Source organism: Eurosta solidaginis, chromosome 2 (genome assembly GCF_040869045.1).
Source record: "Eurosta solidaginis isolate ZX-2024a chromosome 2, ASM4086904v1, whole genome shotgun sequence".
NCBI classification, from domain to species: domain Eukaryota; kingdom Metazoa; phylum Arthropoda; class Insecta; order Diptera; family Tephritidae; genus Eurosta; species Eurosta solidaginis.
Window position 1 is genome coordinate 9,091,238 of NC_090320.1, and position 13,443 is coordinate 9,104,680.

A 13,443-nucleotide genomic window follows, 5' to 3' on the forward strand; every position below is an offset into this window, starting at 1 on the left:
GAAAAGGGAAAAGATTCGAATTTTATTTTATTTCACGAAGTAATGCTCATAATATTTTTAACAACTGAAGGTGGTACATAAAACACTTTCTCTAAAGTAGATTACAACTTATTTTCTATAAAAACAAATATCACTTATTTCAAGCAATCCTTGGTCCTTCTTTTCAAACGCATCACTGCCAGTTATAAGAAACTAATTGCGAAATTTAACTCTTTCTAACTGTTCAAAAGTTATTTAAAAAAAACAGGCGTTTTCGATGTCAGCTTAACACGGACTTTACATCGCCCAATTTACCAAGTTATTAAAACAAAACACTAAAAGGAAAGTTTAATAATAAATTTATATGCGCACTTTGCATATTTTTATTTTATTTTTTCAAAAATTAATAATCAACAATGAATTCAAATAAAATGACCCTCAAGTTTTTAAAAAAAGCAAATTGTCCAAAAAAGGTGGCGATTTAAAAAAAAAAATTTATATTCCGATTGGTTGAAAGAATAAGCGAAACTGGTGATGCAAAATCATTTATCCTTAATCCTGATTCTTACCTCATACGTTGGCAATACGAACAAGTTTTACATGGAGCTTTGCGAGTCATTTATTGCAGCTGATATCCCATTATTGAAGTTAACGAACCAGCATTTAATCAATTTTTTCAAAAAATACACCACGGAATCCATTCCATCTGAGTCTACTTTGAGAAAAACCTATGTCCATGATATCTATTTATCGCAAATTGAAGAAATCAAAGGGCAATTGAAGAACCACTTTTTGTGGGTATCAATTGATGACATACAAGGCCGTTTCGTAGAAAACGAATTAGTGGGAATATTACATCCAGACAAAAGATGTGAGCTCCAAATTTTTTTTATTAAACGTCGTTTATCTAGAACGCACAAATCACTCCACAATTGCAAGAGCATTTGATGATTCCATGCAATTATTGGGCCCTGACTTCGAAAAGTCGAAAATTCTTTTATATGTCACTGACGCAGCTCCATATATGGTAAAGTCAGCAAAAGCGCTGAAGGTATTTTATCCAGAATTACTGCACGTTACTTGTTTGGCACATGCAATGCATCGAGAGGCCGAATATGTTAGAACCCGTTTTAGTGATGTGGACGACTTAATATCTAATGGAAAGAAAATATTCTTAAAATCTGCTTTGCGTGTTGAAGCGTTTAAAAACATGTTTCCCAATATCGCTCTTCCGCCACAGCCAATATTAGGAAGATCAGGAACCTGGTTAGAGGCGGCAAAATATTATTGCGAAAATTTTAACGAGTTTCAAACCTTTCTTAAAGATCTAAATTATGGCGACGCTTCTCTATATTGAACGCAAAAAAAGCAATGGCTTCAAATTCTGTTGAAGCACATTTAGCCTATATTAATTCAAACTATATAACTTGCCAGATATTATAATTAAATTTGAAGGGAAAAAATCGTTGGCTGAACAATTGTATATTGTGGAGGCTGCTGTTACAACTATTGAAGGGGTGCAAGGTGAACTTGGTAAAAAGATAAGTGAGAAATTGAACACCGTTCTGCAAAAAAATATTGGGTTCCAGGAACTTAAGGTAATATCCGGTGTGCTAAATTCAAGTGACCAAATGGAATCAAGTGGCAGCTGTAACGAAAGTAGTTATGACCCCCACGAATTATCTTGCTTCAAGTACACCCCAATCACCAGTGTTGAAGTAGAAAGAACGTTCTCCTTGTACAAAACATTTTTACGCCCAAATAGGGAAGGCTTTGACTTTGAAAATTTTAAAGAACAATTTATCTTGTTTGCCAATAAAGCCATCAACAAAGAAGACTGAAAATTTTAAGTATGTGTACATATGTATGTATGGATTTGAAAATAATTTATTGGTATTTTACTTTTAAAAGTGCTTAGCTATTTATTTTATTGTATACTTTAAAAATGTATATGTATGTTTATTTTATTAATTTGGAGTCTTTCACACTAAGAGTACAAAATATCCTTGCGTTAATTAAAATCTTAAAAAAAAGTAAAAACGAATAAAAAAAATTAAAAAAAAAAGTGAAGTGTTTTTGCATATTCTTTATGTGTTTAGTGCATATTTTTGATTTTTAGGTCATATTATATGCGCATATTTTCCAGTTTATAGTGCATAAAAATCCGGGCCCTGGTAATGATCATTTGAAAGCGAGTTAAAGTCAGTGACATTGCGGCAATGGCAATGTCAGAATCATTTGGGAATCAACTGTTGGCAACTCATGTATTTGATATTGACTTTTGAAGATACATGGCAAGCATACATGTGAAGCTATGTTAGTTAACACAGATAATATTCAAGAATGTTCTACATTGCATGACAAAAGCAAATTGCAATATTCATTATAGCAATGTTAAGTTTATATGCTATGTAAAACTTAACATTGAAAGATTGATTCAGTTTTGTAACGCCTGTGTGACAAGTTTTCTGAAAGAATTAAAATAAGAAAAGATAAAAGAAATTTAAGTGGAATCAATAAATTTTGATAAATAGCTAATGTGTTGTGATTTTTATTGTCTCTGTACGATGGTGTACAAAGTGTTCCTTAAAGTTTGATTATTATAAAGGAAATCTTGGTTGCTGTTGTTGTCTTTGTTGCATAGGAGTTGCTGAATGTGGTGGTCTGGTTGCTGTGGAGGATTGGTCTGTTTGGACTGCGGTGTCCTGGTTTGGTGTTATATAATATAAATTTAATAGGTTATGGGCCCAGTCCATGCCTAGGAACTTCAGATAAGTATCAATACAATTTATAAATAGAAATGGAGAAAGGTAAGCGCAATATTAAACCATTTGATGGGGAAAAATATTCCATATGGAAATTTCGTGTTAGAGCACTTTTAAGGGAAAATGACGCGCTTCAAGTTGTTGATCAAGATGGTGAAAAAACGGATGAGTGGGAGAAACTAAATAGATGCGCTAAAAGTTTGATTATAGAGTATCTAAGTGATTCCTTTCTTGGTTTTGCTAAAAGCGAAAGCAGTGCTAGAGAAATTTTCAAAAATCTGGATGCAATATATGAAAGGAAAAGCTTAGCTTCACAGCTCTCTATACGCAAACAATTATTATCATTAAAACTAAAGGGTGAAACAACATTGCTAAATCATTTTAATACATTTGATGATTTAGTAACAGAATTGCTGGCATCCGGAGCTCAAGTGGATGAAATGGATAAAATATCCCATTTGCTTTTAACCCTACCTTCCCCATATGATGGGATTATTACAGCGATTGAAACTTTGTCTGAAAGCAATTTGACTTTAGCCTTCGTGAAGAACAGATTATTAGATCAGGAAATTAAATTAAAGCAATATTGTAAGGACACTAGTCTTAAAGTTTTGCAAGCGACTAGAAACGAAAATAAACACGCAATAACAAAACACAGAAATCAAAATTTTCAAAAGAACAAATACAAGTTTAATAAAACTAAATTTAATAGTAAACTAAAATGTTTTCATTGCGGCAAAGCAGGACATTTAAAAAGGAATTGCTTTATATATAAAAAAGAAAAAGGTGGAGAAGATAGTCAGGCAAGCCACAAACAAGTGCAAATGGTGTCTATTCAACCAGAGTCAGGCCAGTCAGGCCAGGCAGGCCAGTCAGGCCAGTCAGACTTTGCATTTATGCTAAAACGTGTGTGTTATGCAAATGACAATATTTCTTTTCTCTTGGACTCCGGAGCGTCAGATCATATAATTAATGACGAAAATCTTTTTACCATTTTTACGTATTTGGATTCACCTATCAAAATCTCTGTGGCAAAATGTGGTGAATTTATATATGCATCAAAGAAAGGAGAAATTGAGCTATGTAGTAGTACTCAAGCTAAAATTTGTTTAAAGGAGGTATTGTTCTGCCCTGAGGTTCCTCACAATCTAATATCTGTTAAAAAGATGCAGGATGCTGGTTTGACAGTTATGTTTCATCCAGGAGGTGTAATGATCAATAAAGGTCATACAACTATTATGGAGGGTAAATATAGTAACAATGTTCCTATTGTTAATTTTAATTTACCAAATAGGGCATACGTATCGACTGCAAATAAAAATAATTATAGTTTGTGGCATGAGAGGTTAGGTCATATGAGTAAAGGAAAATTTGTAGAAATGAAATCAAAGAAAATGGTTGATAACATTGAGTTAATTGAAAATATACAACCTAATGATGATTTATGTGAGGTATGTATAAAAGGAAGACAGGCTAGGCTAAGTTTTAAAAAATACAAGAATAAAGACCACATAAATAGACCGTTGTTCGTAGTTCATTCGGATGTATGTGGACCGATATCACCTTCAACTATGAATAAAAGAAATTACTATGTAATTTTTGTTGACGAATATACCCATTACTGTGTTACATATTTACTAACTTATAAGTCTGATGTTTTTGCTATATTTAAAGACTTCCTTGCGAAAAGTGAAGCACATTTTAACCTTAAAGTTGTAAATCTATATATTGATAATGGAGGGGAATATTTGTCGAATGAAATGAGGGAGTTCTGTGTTCAAAAAGGCATTAGTTACCATTTAACAGTTCCGCATACCCCGCAATTGAATGGTGTATCCGAAAGGATGATTAGATCTATAACCAAAAAAGCTCGTTCTTTGGTTATAGGAGCGAAATTACCAAAATATTTCTGGGGCGGAGCTGTATTGACAGCTACATATTTAATTAATAGAAGCCCAAGTAATGCATTGAGAGAATGCAATAAAACACCATATGAAATGTGGCATAATAAAAAGCCAAGTCTCAAATATTTAAAAGTTTTTGGTTCAACAGTATACGTTCATAAAAAATAAGAAAAGGAAAGTTTGATGAAAAATCATGGAAAGGTTTACTGGTAGGATATGAACCAAATGGTTATAAGGTGTGGGATGCGGAAACTGGAAAATTTGAGATTGCTAGAGATGTCATTGTAGATGAAGCAAATATGATTAATTCTAGAGCTGTGTTTGACCATAAGAATGCTGAATTAAATAATGAAGAAAGCATGGTTGATATTGGAAACGAGAATACACTCTCAGATATGGGTACTTCCTCAGGTATCTGTGAGAATAAAACTGTAAATAAGAAAAATAATAAACAGTTAGATGAACAGCCTAGAAATATGGTAACAGAAGAATTAAATGCCGATCCAGTTTCGACTGGTGATACTATATGTGAAGATATAGGTGAACCAGGTAATAATAAACTGTTGACAAATATAAGAAAAAGTGATAGGTTAAAAGATAAACCAAAAATTTCATATAAAGATCTTTTGGAAAATTGTATTATGAATGCTCAGTCTTCTATAGAGAATACCCCTCTTTCTTTTGATGAGATAAAATATAGAAGTGATAAGAAAAGTTGGGAAGAAGCAATAAGGGATGACCTAGACTCCCATTTGATTAACGAAACGTGGTCATTGGTTAAGATACCAGATAACAAAAATATAGTAGATTGCAGATGGGTATTTACAATTAAGCAAAATGAAGTTGGCGAACCAATTAAGTATAAAGCAAGGCTTGTTGCGCGTGGATTTACGCAAGAATACTTGATTGATTATGATGAAACATTTGCGCCAGTTGCTCGAATTTCGAGTTTTAGGCTTATGATGTCTTTTTCAAATCAATATGGATTGAAAGTACATCATATGGATGTAAAAACTGCATTTTTGAATGGTGTTTTAAAAGAAGAAATACACATGACAGTTCCCCAAGGAGTAGATTGTGAAAAAGATCAAGTATGTAAGTTGAATAAAGCTATTTATGGGCTAAAGCAAGCTACTAGATGTTGGTTCGAGGTATTTGAACAAGCTTAAAAAGAAATTGGTTTCATAAATTCGCCTGTGGATCGATGTATATATATATTAGTAAAAGGGAATATTAAAAAGAATATATATGTTTTATTGTATGTTGATGATTTAGTTATATCAACAGAAAATATTCATACAATGAACAATTTTAAATATTATTTGAAGAATAAATTTCGGATGACTGATCTTTTAGAAATTAAATATTTTGTCGGAATAAAAATTGATAGAGACGATAATCAAATAAGATTGAGTCAATCAGCTTATATTAATAAGGTTTTAAATAAATTTGGAATGGTTGAATGTAATCCAGTAAATTCTCCACTTCCAAGCAAACTAAATCAGGAAGCATTGAATTCTGATAATAAGTATGATGCACCGTGTCGTAGTTTGATAGGATGCTTAATGTATGTTATGATATGTACAAGACCGGACTTAAGTACATCTGTTAACTTGTTAAGTCGATATTGTCAGAAAAATAACCAAGAACTATGGCAATGTTTGAAAAGAGTTTTAAGATATTTAAAAGGAACAATAGATTCAAAATTAGTATATAGAAAGAATATTAACTATGAAAATCTCTTAATTGGATACGTAGACTCAGATTGGGGTGGTAGTGAGAGTGATAGAAAGAGCACAACAGGGTACTTATTCAAAATGTTTGAATCGAATGTGATCTGTTGGAATACACGAAAACAAAATTCTGTAGCTGCTTCATCTACTGAAGCAGAGTATATGGCTTTATTCGAGGCAGTTAGGGAAGCACTGTGGCTTAAATCATTATTAGAAAGTTTGAAAATAGAATTTACAAAATCAATTAAATTGTTTGAAGATAACCAGGGTTGTATAAGTATTGCAAATAACCCCTCTAGTCACAAACGATCTAAACATATAGATATAAAATATCATTTTACTAGAGAACAAATTGAAAATAAACTAATAAAAGTTGTTTATATTTCCACAGAGAAACAGATTGCAGATATATTAACTAAACCACTTCCAGCTCCACGTTTCAATGAACTAAGATGCCAAATGGATATTACTGAAGAAAACTATGAGACTGAACTTGGCATATACAGTATTCAATTAATATTTTATATAATATATGTAATTTTTTTATTTTGGTCTGATTAGGTTTTTCTGGATTTTTCCTAATCCTTGCAACAAATGTTGGACTAATATTATTACTCCCAGATAATATCAGGCTTGTCACATCTATATTTTAATTATAAGATTAAAAACAATGAATTTGGACTGATAGTATATGTAATTTAACTCATAGATATATATATTTATCTAAACTTTAATATATCTAAACTTTAATATGATTATTGCAATTTGAGGAGGTGTGTTGGTAACTCATGTATTTGATATTGACTTTTGAAGATACATGGCAAGCATACATGTGAAGCTATGTTAGTTAACACAGATAATATTCAAGAATGTTCTACATTGCATGACAAAAGCAAATTGCAATATTCATTATAGCAATGTTAAGTTTATATGCTATGTAAAACTTAACATTGAAAGATTGATTCAGTTTTGTAACGCCGGTGTGACAAGTTTTCTGAAAGAATTAAAATAAGAAAAGATAAAAGAAATTTAAGTGGAATCAATAAATTTTGATAAATAGCTAATGTGTTGTGATTTTTATTGTCTCTGTACGATGGTGTACAAAGTGTTCCTTAAAGTTTGATTATTATAAAGGAAATCTTGGTTGCTGTTGTTGTCTTTGTTGCATAGGAGTTGCTGAATGTGGTAGTCTGGTTGCTGTGGAGGATTGGTCTGTTTGGACTGCGGTGTCCTGGTTTGGTGTTATATAATATAAATTTAATATCAACGTCGTTGAAATTAATTTGCTTGCGAAATGAGAAATACTTTACCTCGCTAAAAGGGCGTAATTTTTTTTTCAAATTTTCGAGCACAGCGCGTTTTTGGTAAAAGTCTAAAACGGGGGTCGACTGCTAATATGCGTCAAAAATTTCGAGGTGTCAAGAACCGCGTGTTGACTTCGACAACAATAACCCCGAGCGGAAAAGAAAAATTGTGTCTCTGTCCGGAGATATCTGCACTTGAAGTTGGCACTTTCATGTAGTTGTTTTAATGTTGTTGTGCACTGAAAAAAAATTGTGCATGGATTTAATTTTGATCCCACCCCATTTGTGGACCGCCCAGGGTAATTTTTTATAAGTGCCAACGCAGAAATGGGTTCTGCGTAAAAACACTATGGATCCCATCCCCGATTTCGGAGGGACCCCGGGCCATTTTTCGGTTTTTTGTTACTATCCTTTGAACGAGTTAAATTTTTTTATTTTCCGCCTTCGAATTAATCAAGACGCGTAGTTTGAGACCTCTCTAGATATTTTTGGTAGCGTATTAGCAGTCAACCCCTGTTCTAGACTATTACAGGCCGATTCAACCCCGGTAACTGAAATAACAGTATATTTTTGTCCGGCTGCGGTTGTACACTATTCAAATAATTTTTCGGTAAATCTCTTTTGGGTTGCGAAATAGGAAATTAAATATTTTGCTTCTGGGAGACCCATAGTATTTTTACCCGAAAAAAAACAAAGAAAAATACTATGAGCTTCACTCCCCATTTCGGAGTGGCCCGGGTAATTTTTTTTCGCATTTGGATTATTGATGCTGATGTAATAACGCTTATTTTAAGAGAGCGCTCCCGATATTTTTGGATGCGCATAAGCAATCGGTCGCTCTTTTAGAATTTTTTTCGCCACATTTGTATGCATTCGACCTAATTGTTAAACCGAAAGTTATTCCATAATGGGATTCTAATTTGACCTTACACTTATCTAACCGTTACCGACTAGATTACAATTCTAGTTTTCCAACACTAGCCAATGAAAATGTATCTGCCGTTAGAGATTTTGTTTGCTCTGACAAACTGGCAAAGGGTAAGTGCGCTTGTTAAGAATTTTTAAACATATTTAAGTCATAAATTCTACCTTTTTTGATTTGCACCCCAAATTTGGCCGTCTAACAGCTTTCCGAAACACTTGTTGCTTTGGCCGCCATTTTTTCATTTTAGTGGCTCATATTCTCCATTTTTCACTAGACCTACGCAACAATGCACATACCGGTAAAATGCTTTGAAAACTTTTCCACAAACACTGGCACAATTTATTTAACACAAACATAGCACAATAACAACATAACATCGATTTTTAACTAAAACTAATACAAACACACGCGCCGCACGTTAATACAAACAGAAAATTCGCGTTGTTTAAAAAATGAACAGCTTTTTGCTTAACTACAGATGGAACTAAACATACGCGTCTGTTATCGAAAGCGATATAAATAGCGATGCAAGCAAGCGACGATTTTTTTGTTGGACCAATTGAATGTTTGAACAAGGGTGTGGCAAGACATTTTGGAAATTCAAGTGCCGGAAACGGATGTTCATCCATATATAGAGCGAAATGAATGTCGCTAGGTTGCACGAGGCGTGCGTCCGTAGTTCCGTTTTACGCCATTCAAGTCTTGAATTCAACTCTGTTGGCGTTACCTTTTTTGTTTTACTATTATAAATTTTTCTTGAAAGCAAGGAAAAAGTTGAAACCAATTTTTTAAAGAGCCAAAACGCTGTTATTTTCATCAGGCGAGCACAGAACATGAACGCAGAACGCGCTCAATCGCTTCCTCTTGTGTCATTTTTCACCCTCGCGCTTGACTCCACGCGTTTCATTTTTATTTGATCATGTACAACTCTAGCCTCATTTTTATCTCGACCAATCTGATAAGGGCATATACGGCATGATCTTCGGAGGTGAGCCTTCCTTAGCCAGCACATCTGCTATTTTATTACCACGTATATGTATTTCAGCTTTGAAATAGAGCGAAGAATCACTCTTGCCAATAAATGCTACTTTGGACTAGGTAGGCAAATGAAAAGTAAAGTCCTCTCGGCAAACGAAAATCATACTCTAAAAGTCACTTATCGTACCCGTCGTGCTATATGGGGCAGAAGCATGGACCATGACAACAGCAGATGAAGCGGCTCTAGGAGTGTTCGAGAGAAAAGTTCTGCGAAAGATTTATGGACCTTTACGCGTTGGCGATGGCGAGTACCGAAGAAGATTTAACGATGAGCTGTACGAGCTATACGCAGACATCAACATGGTCCAACCAATTTAAATGCAGCGACTGCGCTGGCTAGCCATGTTATGCGAATGAAAGATGACGCTCCGGCCAAGAAAGTGTTTCTATCGGAACCCGCCTATGGAAGTAGAGGTAGAGTGCGGCCGCCACTCCGTTGGAAGGAACAGGTGGAAAACGATTTAAACTCACTTGGTGTGAGAAACCAATTGGCGCCCTTTGGCAGAGAGAAGAAGCGACTGGCGCGCCTTGTTGGACGGCCATAACCGTTTAAACGGTTAAGCGTAAATTAGGTAAGTAAGTATTCCCATATGAGCTGGCAAAGCAATAAGAATATACTGGCGGCAAGTATGCCTGTCGAAAGAAGCGACTAAAATACCCAATCGAATCGAGAGGTTGTGTAACGCAACCCTTTCAGGGGGATGAGAGTGCACTTTATAGCTACTCCAATCCATTGTCAACCACACCTACCCATGGTGAATACTATTTATTAAGAAGCCGCCTGGCGACCAAAGTTCCTCATGGTGGACAGCATAGAGTGCAAACTTACATGTGGTCAAACTAGATCCTTCCCGAGATGATCGGGATAGTGTCTTAGTGGTAATTAAAATCGGTAACACTCCCAAAAACTTACGGGAAGCGTATTTTCCAGCAACAACAACTTCAAAGTCGATGTAGTGTTTAATTTTAAAGTCGGCGCCATAAAGAACCTTACGTACAACTTTTATTTTGACAATAAAGTTAAAGCCTACGAATTTCGTGAATGAATGGTTTGGCGCAAACGCGTAACGAAAAGTTAGGCTACTTCAGTTTTTTTATAAATTTGACATCTGTCGTATTTTATTTTGGTTTAATTGCAGTGGTTTTCAAGTTTTAGAATAACAGGAACAGCAGATCAACCTAAAATTATTTCTTGGAACTAAAATTACTGAAAAACATGTTTCAGTACAATTTTTACTGGTGCAAAAAGTGTGCTGTGATGTTTGTTTTTGACATAGATTTGTGCTCGTCGCTTTGAAGCCCTCATTTCCGAAAGTTCAAGTGTGGTGACGTAAAATGCTTTCTGCCGCGGCATTAAGTGCTTCAAAGAAACGAACAAGCTATCGAAAGTGCTCGTCGATTGCTCACTACTATAGGAGTGACGTATTTGAAAACAGCTGATAAATTCAATGAAGATTTATTTTGATTTTGTTCCACCAGTTGGAATTCTCGTATTAATACGCATCACATTCCAGCAATATTTACAAAGTAATTTGAACCATTCGGATTTTGGACACGAGTCTGTGTGGTCTCGAGCGCGCTTTATTTTTGTGATTAATTTTGGTGATCTGAGCAAGTTTATTTTGGCTAATCTAACGGCAAATTTGATATTAAATATAGACGCATCATTAATTAATGCATTTTCCAAAATTAACAAAAGCTGCAATCAGGTGAGTGTTTTTGGCGTCCATTAAAGAATTTTTGTGCTAAATAAAACGGCATTAAGTGCCTTAAGCATTGCTGACAAATCTTTTCTAAAGTGTTGTGAAAAAAAAAAAAGGCTGCATAGTGCCTTCAAAAAAGAGGTATAAAGTGCGTTTAGCACTGCTGAAAAGTACAAGACGGAAAATGGCGTCGCCGGCACAAAAGTCGGTGGCGTCACTTTCAAATGAAGATAAAGACAAAGCCACTATGGCAAAAAAACCTAAAATATTGGAGAACTCCAATGTGACAGGTTTTTATGAATTATCACCAAATGGTTTAGTGGAAATGAAAAAAATGGAAAATGACCAATTAGCAACCGATATAACTGTGCAAAGCAGCGACATGGAGACAGAAAATGATACAGCAAACATAACGGTGAATTACAATTCGGCTGAAAAAGTTCAGTCAAAAGAAGAGGAAAAAAAAGAAGCGGTAAAACCAACAATAACATACCCGCCAAATTTTCGCGGAGAAATTTTTGTACTTGTGGACACCACAGAGTGTCACGACATGAAAAATGAAAAAGTAACGAGTGGCTTAACTTTATACAGCCAAATAAAGAATTTGCGTATTAAAGATCTTGACTTAATATACTCAATAGGAAAATCCCTTTATAAAGTATTCTTCAAAACCACATATGCAGCAAACAGCTTCATAATCGATGATAGAGTAAGAAAACGTGGACTAAAACCATTCATTCCCAGGACAGCACTGGAAATATATGGAGTAGTACGTGGGGTTCCACAAAGCTACACAGAATATGATATACTCAAAAATTCAATTTCTTCGGTACCTATAGTATCAGTACAGCGCTTCACGCGCAAAGATCGCGATAGCGATTCCTGCATTCCAACAACCACATTAAAGATAGGTTTTATGGGAAATGAAATTTCCAAAGAAATCATTTTCGAATATACTCGTCTAACAGTCGAGTTTTATGTACCTACATTGAGACAATGTAACAAATGTGGCAGATTAGGACACACCAAATTTGGATGCAAATCCAAAGAAAGATGTCTTCAATGCGGAAAAAGTGAGTGTAAGAATGGCGAATGTAACAATAATACCTGCATTCTCTGTGGCAGGGAGGGACATACAGCCAAAAATAAAAATAATTGTCCACATTGGCAAAAGGAGTTGGAGGTGAACCGCATCAAAACGGTTAAAAAATTGTCCAGAAAGGAAGTTTTAGATAAATACTTCCCAAGAAATACAAATCGTTTTGATATATTAAGTGAAGATGATGAAGAGTTTCCTGTTTTAGTGCAGGATAATGACATTTTAGACACAAATAAATATATAAATAGGCATTTAATTAAAAAATCATATAGCTCTGTAGTAAAGAAGACTAGTCCGGCTAAACTAAAAAGGGAAAATTATAAAACGGTAAATCCAAAACCACAAATCATTCCTGTTTTTAACTCTTTTCATTACCAAAAAAACTTGGTTACACAATATGAAAAACTAATGAGTGAAATGATCAATATCACTCAAAAACTCTCACAACAACAAGGTAGCTCTGGTACCTTACAAGAAATTCAAAAAATCAAAAACACTTTCGAAGCTCTAGTAATGAGTCGCGAAAATTCTAACATACAATCTCTAAACTCTTTTTACTCTAATCATGAAGATGATGCAATATAATTGTCAAAGCTTTAAGGCAAACATAGATACAATAGAATATTATATAAACAAGTATAATATAGAAATTGCAGCTTTTAGCGAAATTTTCTTTTCAACACAATCAACACATAGAAAACTTTTAAATTTTAATATTATTAAAAAACATAGAAACGATGGGTACGGTGGCGTTGCCATTGCCCTTAGGAAATATATCAAATTCAAAAAAATAACTTACAATACTGACTACGATATTTTAATAATTACAACATCAAATCTTCAACCTAATATCACAATAGTTTCAATTTACCTTCCTCCTAATATCCCTATAGGAAATTTTAAATCGGAAATTCACAGACTGTTGGAATTTCTAGAACCTTTTTCAAACACCTTCATTCTTGGAGATTTCAATGCAAGAGCTGCTTTGTTTGG

General features: G+C 34.2%; 1 protein-coding gene across 2 annotated transcripts in view; it reads right to left on the reverse strand.

The window, feature by feature from the left end:
• nAChRalpha6 (nicotinic acetylcholine receptor alpha6) overlaps positions 1–9,071 on the reverse strand; it is a 694,673-nt gene extending 685,602 nt beyond the window's left edge. For both annotated transcript variants that reach the window (XM_067764329.1, XM_067764328.1), the window contains exon 1: positions 8,775–9,071. The gene's annotated coding sequence lies outside the window, so the exon portion shown is untranslated. The remainder of the gene's footprint in view (positions 1–8,774) is intronic.
• Positions 9,072–13,443: the final 4,372 nt, after the last annotated feature.